This window comes from Molothrus aeneus, chromosome 5 (assembly GCF_037042795.1).
Source record: "Molothrus aeneus isolate 106 chromosome 5, BPBGC_Maene_1.0, whole genome shotgun sequence".
Taxonomy (NCBI): Eukaryota; Metazoa; Chordata; class Aves; order Passeriformes; family Icteridae; genus Molothrus; species Molothrus aeneus.
In genome coordinates, this window is record NC_089650.1 from 56,954,758 (window position 1) to 56,964,397 (window position 9,640).

A 9,640-nucleotide genomic window follows, 5' to 3' on the forward strand; every position below is an offset into this window, starting at 1 on the left:
TACTACAGAAGAAGTAAATTCTTTTTATTTATTTCAAGTCTGACTTCAGCTAAGCATATTTTTGTTTTGATATGTTTTCACTTATGTAGATTTAAAAAACTAGCTCCTCTTTTTTATCCATGACATTTGATTTACCTCAATAGCTCAACAGTGGTTCTACTTTTACTCATGGAAGCAATGTGTAGACATTCACCTACCTAACTGCTACACCTATGCCTAGGAATCAAAACACAAGCAAGTCAGAAAATCACATTCTTTCAAACACAAACTTCTAATTCTTTCTGGCAGTTAGAAGAACTCCATTAACTACAGTTCAACCTGGACTATATCTTTTCATAACAATTTGGCAGTATTTCAATGTTCTTTACAAAAACTTGGGGAGGATACTGGCAAGAAAAAATGAGAGAACAGATGGAGGGACTATTTCATGTTCAAGGACACACGAAAAATTACAGAAGTGTACCATCACAACATTCTTCCGACTTTCAAGAAAACAAAACTGAATTTATTTTCAACTACAATTATTTTGCAAAACTCTATTATTTGAGTTAAGAAATTTCCATTCCATGCCTTTTAACTCTATAGCTTTGTGTTTTCAATGGAGGCTTCAGTTCATTTTTCAATTATAGTAACAGAGACATAAAATACCTGATTTTTAAATAAGCATAAAGAAATTCTGCCCAGTGATGGAAGCTCAAGAAACAGCTTTAATTTTCACTATTACTGCCACACAGAAGGGAACAAAAAGCAGAGCTGGCTTTTGTCTTTCAGCACAAAAGATATCACTGGAAAGTAAGACAAGGAACAAGCATTTAAAAGGACCCCACAACACAGTCATTCATAAAAATCCTTCATAATATTAAAGACATTAAAGATTCACATCAAACGTTCCTATCCTAAGCAAAAGGAAAAAAATCAGTGGAATCACTTGGTAAGGCATTTGAGAGAGGAACCTTACCCTTATCACCAGTAAAATAACTACTGTATTGTTTATGAATTATATATAGAGTATTCATGTTTCTTTCACAGTTCTAGAATGATAGGTTTGGAAACCAAAAAAGACATGTAATCACTCTGTACCTTCCTCAAAAGTTATATATAAGTTGCTGTACTTCTCAAGTCTTCAGTTTAAACAGAACTGACTAAAACCACTCCTTATTAGAAAATTTTCTTTAAACCAATAGTTAAAACAGGATTAACCATTTAGACTTGACTATCATCTGTTTTGTGATACAGTTTTCAACTCAGGCCCATTATAACCATTCTAATTAGAAGTTAGGCCCCTCTGTCTACTCAAGGCAAGCTAAGAGCATCACCAACTGTCAAAAAGTATCTCCAGTCCTATCAATTTAGAAGAGTTAAAAAGTAATGAACACCAAACAAATTTAAATATTCAGAACTCCTCAAGGTAAAAGACCCAAATCTACCATTCTACATAAAAGTTTAAATTCCTGAGTGGCAAATACAGGCTATTAGTTTTATCAGTTTCTGTGAGTGATAAATAACTGTTCTGCACAACATCTTTAACTCTGAAATGGAGAGACACATGAATGTGATGGATGGACCATTTGGTTAATAAGGAACTGGCCACATGGCTGCACTTGTACAAGCTGCAAAAGCTGTCAAGCTCGATGTCAAAGTGGAGACAAGTGATGAGTGGCATTCCTCACGAACTGGTACTGGGACCATGGCTGTTTAAAATCTTTGTTGGTGACACGGATTAAACACGTTCTCAGCAAGTCTGTCAATGACATGAAGCTCTGTGGGGTGGTCAGCATGCTGGAGGGAAGGGATATCGTCCAGAGGGACCCTGAAAGGCTTGAGAGGTGGGCCTGTGTGCACCTCACAAAGTTCAACAGAGCCAAGTGCAAGGTGCTGCACCTGTGTCCAAGTGCAGGCTGGCCAGAGAATGGGTGGAGAAAGAGCCCTGAGGAGGACAGAGGCTGGCAGGTGCTGGTTTATGAGCAGCACGACACAACTCGGCAGAGCGCACTCTCAGCTCACAAAGTCAACCGTGCCCGGGGCTGCATCAAAAGCAGTGTGGGCAGCAGGTCAAGGGAGGTGATTCTGCCCCTCTACTCCGCTCTCAAGAAATGCCACCTGCAGTTCTTTGTCAAGCTCTGGGGTCTGCAACACAAGAAAGAAGTGGATCTGTTAGAGCAGATCCAGAGGAGGTCACAGGGATAATCCAGAGGCCTAAGCACCTCTCCTACAAAGGCTCAGAGAACAGGGGTTATTCAGCCTGGAGAAGGCCCCAAATGCCTAAATGAAACCTTTCAGTACCTAGAAGGGGCTTATAAAAAAGAGGGAGAGTGACTTTTTACATAAGTAGATAGTAACAGGACAAGGGGGAACAGTTTTAAACTGAAAGATGAGAGATTTAGATTAGATGGTAGGAAGAAATCCTTCACAGTGAGGGTGCTGAGGCACTAGAAACACGTTGTGCAGGGAAGCAGCACATGTCCCATTCCTGGAAGTTCAAGGCCAGACTTTGATGAGGCTTTGAGCACCCTGGTCTAGTGGAAGGTGTCCCTGCCCATGGCACAGGCGCTGGAACAAAGTGGTTTTGAAGGTCCCTTCCAGCCCCACACCATTATATGATAAGGGGGCCAACAACAGATTATATGGCTTCCTTCTTAAGTTGCAATATAAAGTACAATAATGTCATTAAAATTTAGTCTTATCATCTTGTCTTTGAACTTGAAGGCAATTTACTTTTGTGATGAAGATATAAAAGTGAATGATTACCTAGATTATGATGGCATAAAATACAAAAAACACAACTACAAATGAGAATAAAATAAAAAAGCTTTCCTTAACTTGAGCCTGCAATATGAAATTTTAGTATCTAAACTATCCAAGTGCTAATTTTAAACTCTCAAACGAGGAACAACACTATTTTGGAAGGGCCTGATTTACAAAATTGTTGGTCCCTTTAAAGTCTCACTTAGGTTTTACAGCACTGGATCTCCATCTAAGCAGTGTATGAACTATCACATGAAATAAGAGGTAGCACTCTGGTAATACAATATGCAGAAGTAACAAACATACTCTACTTGCACAGAATGCAATCTGTGTGCTACTATAATATACTCTTCACATTCACTTTTGAAACACGTAACTTGAATGGACACTGATTTACTATAGTTCTTACCCAGATTTTAATTTTGAAAAATAAGATACAAAACCACTTAGGTCAGGCATGTTAAAAAAATATCCTCTGTGCAATAAAACTAACTGTCTTCAAAGGTCTTCTTAAAATTTTCTACCAACCAACACAGCTTAAATCCTGCCTGTTTCACTATTACTGCGATTACATTTATTTCCTTTTGCAAATCTTAATGTATCTCCTAGCAAGTATATGAAACCTTGAAAAGGTTTCTTTTAAGTACTTGTTTGTTATGCCTTAAAGGTTAACAGCAGTTTTCCTTTGAACACAACTACAGCAGGTTCTTTCTGTAATGTGAAGGTCATGAGCAGAATTTTGGATCCTCAAAGAGATCAGGTCTTGCAGGTACAACTCTTCTGTTACTAAGAAAATGTGAACACTGAGGTAGATAGAAATATCCATCTTGCACCATTCAAAGGACCACTACAATTAATATTTTAAATAATCCAGAATTTGGAAGCATAGAATTGAGGATTTTTCCCCTAATCCAGGTTTCTCATCTGTGGAAATTTTTTCCCCCCCAGAGATGCCTTAAGTGTCACTCTGAACAATAAATCAGAACTATTTGCACAGTGGAAACACTTAAACAGTGTACCTGTTGAAAATTCACTGTCCAACAAAGTCTGTTTTTGAGATATTCACAAATGCTCATTTGTATGGAAGTCATGAGGCAAATAACATAGATGCACTTCTTTAGGATCTCTGCAGAAGTCTGAATTGGGCTCTATTTTATATCTTCACCCATCCATACCCCTCCCACTAAATTTTGTTAGAATGTCACATGACAACAGCAAAATACTTTCATTAAATCTTCATTTACATTAATCTAGTTAGAACAATACCACGATTCTACAATTACATACACCACTCCTTAACTCAGTCCCACAAATAGTCCTTACTAAAATTAGTATTAGCATGCATGCAAAATTAAGACTGTCCTTAGTCAAACCAAGAACAGAATTGGAGAAACACTTCAGCCTTCAGTGTGACACTGATTTCTGTATTTCTGCTGCTTTCCAGCAGAACTTTAATAGTTGTGTATGCTGAAACTGTCCAAGAGATATCAGGAGTTGCATTACCTCAAAGTAACCTGAAGAGGTTACTTAGTCCTAAGAGAAACTTTCCCTAGATTTAGTCTAAAGAGTCGGTATTATTTCCCCTCTGGAATTTCCCAGACGGCAAAAACACTCACCCAAAAGCCTAAGTGACAATTAAGCAAATTTCTCCTTTAGATATGAAAAACTTTAAGATACATAAATGAATTCAGAACTCCAATCCATATTATTGCATTTGTGACACAATGTTTGTGGAAAAGAAACATGTCTTAAAAAAGAAGGAATTTAGATTTCAGACCTTCCTTCTTTCAAGAAGCTAGTATTAGTTTTGGGGGTGGGGTGGTATTTCATTCTTTATGAATATATAATTAAAACATCAATGGAGTTAAAAAATTAAGGTAGAATTTGTTTTGTAGTCTCATCTCCTTAAAACAAATCAGAGCTCTGTTTATACAAATGGAGAAACTGAGTCACGAAGGCAAACTGAGTCATTAAAACTCATACAGGAAAAGTCTGGAAGATCTCTAAATTCCCAAGAGGGTCTTAGTGCATAAAATAAACTGTAAAATTTGAAAATTAGTATTTTTTGGGTTATTTCATTACCTTCCCCCAAACACTTTTTGTTAAGTGTACAAGGTTATTTCCCTCTAATTGTCAATCAGATGTCTGCTTGAGAACATGACAGAAGCCATAAAGAGCTGCAGACTGTATAGCATCAAGAACAGAAGCTTACAACTGAAGGCAAGGAAAGAAAAAGGCAAAAGGTTTCCATAAAGGCCCATATATTCTTTGTCTTTTTCATGTACTTTTAAATAGAGAGAATAAGACATGGCTTAGAAGAAAAAATTGTATTTATATAAATAAAGATGATGGGAGCATGCATTACTGGAGAATTAATGAAATCACTCAGCCTTTGGCCTCAAAACACACTAAAGGCATGCATTAACAATACCCTAAAAGTCTATCTTACTGTTCAACTTCAAGTATACCTTAAATCCCACATCAGTGCTTCTAAACGGTATTCAAATTAAAATTCATCAGAGATTGAAGACAGCTTCACCACTTCAATACCTCACTTTTGATTTCTTAAATCTAGAAGGTTCTAAAGCTATACTGGAATAGGAATTCATATCTCATTAATTTAAAGGACAAGACTAAAGACAGGCATTAAAAAAGGTGAAAATTTATTTTTTGTTATTGGTGCTTAAAACATACAATTTGCAGCTGCTATATAGTATGTATCAGAGTACACTACACCAACTACCAAATAATGAATCCTTGTGACCTCCCTTCCCCCCACTCAAACATATTTATAGTGGTGATACTAAATGGTTCATATTTCATTTAGGAAAAAAATTAGACGTTACGAATCGCACCTTCCCTCAGGACTTGGATGTGCATTATCACAGATACCATTTATAGCAAGATACAAAATAAATTGAAGAAAAAATGTAATGCCAAAATTACATGGCAGCAGAAGAAATTCCGTGTCTTTAAATAAAGTAACAGGTTATAATCTCGTGTGCATTATTCCCTTAAGCTCATTCTGTATTCTCTAACTATGAATATATGGAATTACTACACCGATGTCCAGTGAAGGTATTTCCTGGAAGATGAACGTGACGTTCACAAATGTGTTTCCACAAAGAATTTAGCTGACTGTCTTAGTGACCGCAATCCACGACTCTCGTTGATAAATATTACTGCTTTTATGTCGTTAGTAGGACAGACAGCTGTACCGTATCGATCACAAACGCAGGAGCCTTTCCAATTTACCAAACCGACATACAGATTACCTTACAGCACCACATACACACCCCTCGAAGGAGCTGCTTGAGTCTGTTGCCTCTTTCCACCCCCCTTCTCCCCGACAAGAGTGGTCTCGTTCACTTGCCTTTCACACACATAACCAATAAAATTAATCAGCTGGAACACAGCATTTTTAAATCGCAGTAAAGTCAAGAGCTGTTTTGTGCGTTATTTGAAGGGAACAGCCTTTTCATTTTAACATAGTAAGACACTAATATGCTGCAGACAAACGCACTGCATGGGGTGTGGAGGACCCGAGCTGATTAGATTACCACAACATCAGCCTGAGGCCGCCATTTTTAGAATCTCTAAAGGACAAAAGAGGGAAATTAATAAATTTGCTCCACATTTTTTAAAAAGTAACTTCAAAAGTATAGTGATAATAAGCAATTAATCATGCATTGCAAGTACTGCCATGGATATCTCCTGCTGTTCTCTGATCTGAACCCTGAGTAACAAAAATGCTTCGTTATTATTCCTTTAAGCTACTGTAAATAAACAGACTAAAGCATTCGTAAATCTAGACGCAGCACTGAACTTCTGCTTTTGACGACACGTAGTATGTAGCATTTTAGGGACCTCAGGGCTTTCAGACACCGCACGTTCCCTAATAGCCGAGTATGGGGGAATACAGGACCTTTATAATCAGGCTATATTATGTTTCTCTACCCTATTTAGTAGTACACAGTGAACCGTTTGTTTCTCTTCCCCGGTGTCTGCAGCAATACGGTCGAACCCACCGACACTTACTGCTTCAGGAAAGAGAATGAAATATGCCACCCAGGGAACACGAACACTGGCTGCAGAAACTAAAGCGAGAAAGGGGTGCACCAGTCCAACTACTTACAGCCTCGAGAAAGGGGGTGGGGAGAATGAGCCCCTTTTAAATTGGCACAGAAACTCCTGGGGACAGCTCTCCGTTTGTCCAGGTTACACCACGAAGCGGAGATATTAACAGGGAGGCAGGCAGGGAGGCGGGGGTGTGGAAGGCAAAGAGATTAGGCCTATAACGAGCCATTTTCGTACCACAAAGCAAAAATATACAGGATGGAGGAAAAGAATAGGCTTCCCCAAGCTTCGTAAAACTCAATACGCAGTCCCAATAACGCACAAACCCGCTCTGAAAACCGCCAGCCCAAGGAAGCCTATGTTGGCACATAATAGCTCCTTTTGGCTCATTTTCCAGGCATAATGCATAAATCTGGCGTAACTGCCAAAAAATTCTCCTCAGCTCTTCCAGTTACAGTAACCCGCCATATTCATAAGATATAGCGACAGCCTGCCATTTTTTAACCAAACCCCACAAAAGGAAAAGCAAATTCAAGGCAACTTAAACAGAAATTAAACACATTTCAGGGTGGGAAGGAGTTATACTCGCACCGAAGGTAATGAGACATTCCCGTCGCATTTCACTCTCCTTTTCCACCCCCCCCCCTCCCCCAAAGCACCCACAGCAGAATATGCTCGTAATAACCAAAGACTCACCTGTAATGGTCACAGGCCAGGCAGCAGGACCCCTCAGGTGAGCCCCTTCTCTATCCCAACCAAAACAATGCAACAGCCCCACTGCGGATATCCCTACCCTAGGCAGGACTCAGCCCTCAGCAGGCTCTAGTAAAAGAAAGGGAAAGAGGAGACCCCCCCCTCCCCCCAAACCTAGCTCAGTGCGCAGAACCCTACAGGGACCAGCTCAAAGGCGCCTTTGCCCTGGGACCTGTGTACAAACCCCACTGCTGCCGCCGCTGCTCCCGTGCCTCCCTCCCTCCAGCCTCCTACGCTCCCTTCTATGTCACTGCCTCTCTCTGGGAAAATGGCGTCCGCTCTCCCCTCCCTCCCCCTGCCCGGGGCTCACCCGCCCCGCCTGACAGGGGCAGGGTTACCAAGGCGAAGCCAAACAGCCGCCATTTTGCTTACGGGCCGGGAGCGCAGCCCGCGCCCGCCGAGCCCTCAGAGTCCATTTTGCAACACGCAGAACGGCTCCGGGGTCTGGGCGCGGCCACGGCACCAGACTGCGGCAGGGGCTGGGCAGGGGGGCCGTGAGGAGGGAAGTAGGGCAGCGGAGGAGGGGCGGCGGCAGCGGGGGCTGGCGCCGGGGGCGATCCGCAGCCCCGGCGGCGCAGCCCGCGCGGGAGGGGCGGGGGCTCCGTCCCGGCCTGTTGTGGGGCCGAGCGCGGGCGGGAGCGAGGGTGTCTGAGTCAGAGCTGCATCCTCGGAGGAATAAACGCCAAAACTCCCTCCTCGGCCGTTCTCACACCCCCAACCTCCGGCTTCTTCCTCACGACCGTCGATGCTGTCAGCATAGGTGTTCTTTATGAATCTCTAACAGCACATTTTCGGCCTCAACTGCGCGAAAAGCCGGGCAGACCCGCTGGATCTCACACACGCAGAAGAACTACCTGAGGGGAGGGGAAGAGGGGAGCGAGAAAGGAGCGGGAATTTTTGCAGATCTGCTCAGGAGGTTTTGAACTGAAACTTTCAGTAAGACACTCGAGGCTGAGACTCTTCCCCGAAGCGTTTAGGACTCAAAGGCAAGTGGGAGAAAGCTTTTTTCCTCAGAGCGAATGCGACAGCACTCGCTGAAGGCATTTCTGTTCTGCAGGGAATGAGACAAGCAGAGAACGAGCCTCGTTTGCCCATTAGGGAACGGCGCTCGGGGAGTAAGAATGGCGCGCTTCCATCCAGACCAGCGGGCGCTGCCAATGCCAGGAGCTCGCTCAGCCTTTCAGGGCAGACACAGCTCCGGCCATTCGTAAGCAGCCCGTCTTCCTAACCACCATATCTCCTCCCCGCTGTACCCCTACGCCGCCCTGCCTCCCCTACCCGGCTTCAGCCCCTCCAGCGCTACGGCTGATGGAGGGAGGGGAGGCGGCGGCTGGGGTTTCGTTCGACGCCCACCAGGGGCTGAGCGAGCCTTCTTCAGTGCGCAAACTCGGGGCACCAGATAAAAGCTGGGCTGGCAGCTCTTACCCTGCCTCGATGGAGCCGCCACTTTCGGGTGACTGGAGAAGCAGTTAGCAGCAGCGCCATAGACTAGCGTCCCCCCACACCTTGGGCACAGAGAGTTTGGGGCTCTAAACAGCTGCTGCTGCGGCAGGAGGGAGCCGAGGTGAAGGGATCTGCTAGCTGGTTGGACGCAGAGGAGGCGGCTGTAATGGGGCATTAAGTCTGAGGGAGGAGGGGGGGCGATTAAACCTCTTGTGATCATGGCGGAGTCTATGGGTATTTTTTTTCCTGTCTAACTCTTCTGTGCGTGTGTCTCTTGTTTCTTTCTCTCTCTCTCCTTAGGGCGCTTGGCTGGGGCTGTTCGCTCGGGTTCTGCCTGTTGTTGCGCGAAATGGCGGCTGGCCTCTTGGTGGGTTTGGTTGTCGGTTTTTTGTGTAGGGTTTTTTTTTTTTTCCCTTCCCCTCCTATTCCCCTCCCCGCACTTGTGCCTTGGCTGCGGCTCCGCAGCGAACCGCGGCGGAGCCCGAGTCAGGAGGGGGGCGGGAGCGGCACGGCAGCCAATGGCCGGGCCGGCCCGGGTGGCCCGGTGCGCCCTGATTGGCTGGCGCTGACATCATCCTGCAGCAGGGGCAGCCGCAGCTGGGCAGGGTCGGGAGTTGCCGGG

General features: G+C 43.8%; 1 protein-coding gene and 1 long non-coding RNA gene across 4 annotated transcripts in view; one reads left to right on the forward strand and one right to left on the reverse strand.

The window, feature by feature from the left end:
• The window catches only part of KMT2E (lysine methyltransferase 2E (inactive)), a 55,685-nt gene extending 47,964 nt beyond the window's left edge, over positions 1-7,721 (reverse strand). For 2 of the 3 annotated variants that reach the window (XM_066550842.1, XM_066550843.1), the window contains exon 1: positions 7,519-7,718. The gene's annotated coding sequence lies outside the window, so the exon portion shown is untranslated. Of the gene's footprint in view, positions 1-7,518 lie in introns of all 3 variants that reach the window. The other variant, XM_066550845.1, reaches the window with a different exon arrangement.
• A 452-nt stretch (positions 7,722-8,173) lies between these two features.
• LOC136557217 (uncharacterized) lies at positions 8,174-9,239 on the forward strand. The gene is made up of 2 exons (XR_010783743.1): positions 8,174-8,561; positions 8,633-9,239. It is a non-coding gene; the product is annotated as an uncharacterized lncRNA (long non-coding RNA).
• The last annotated feature ends 401 nt before the right edge of the window (positions 9,240-9,640 follow it).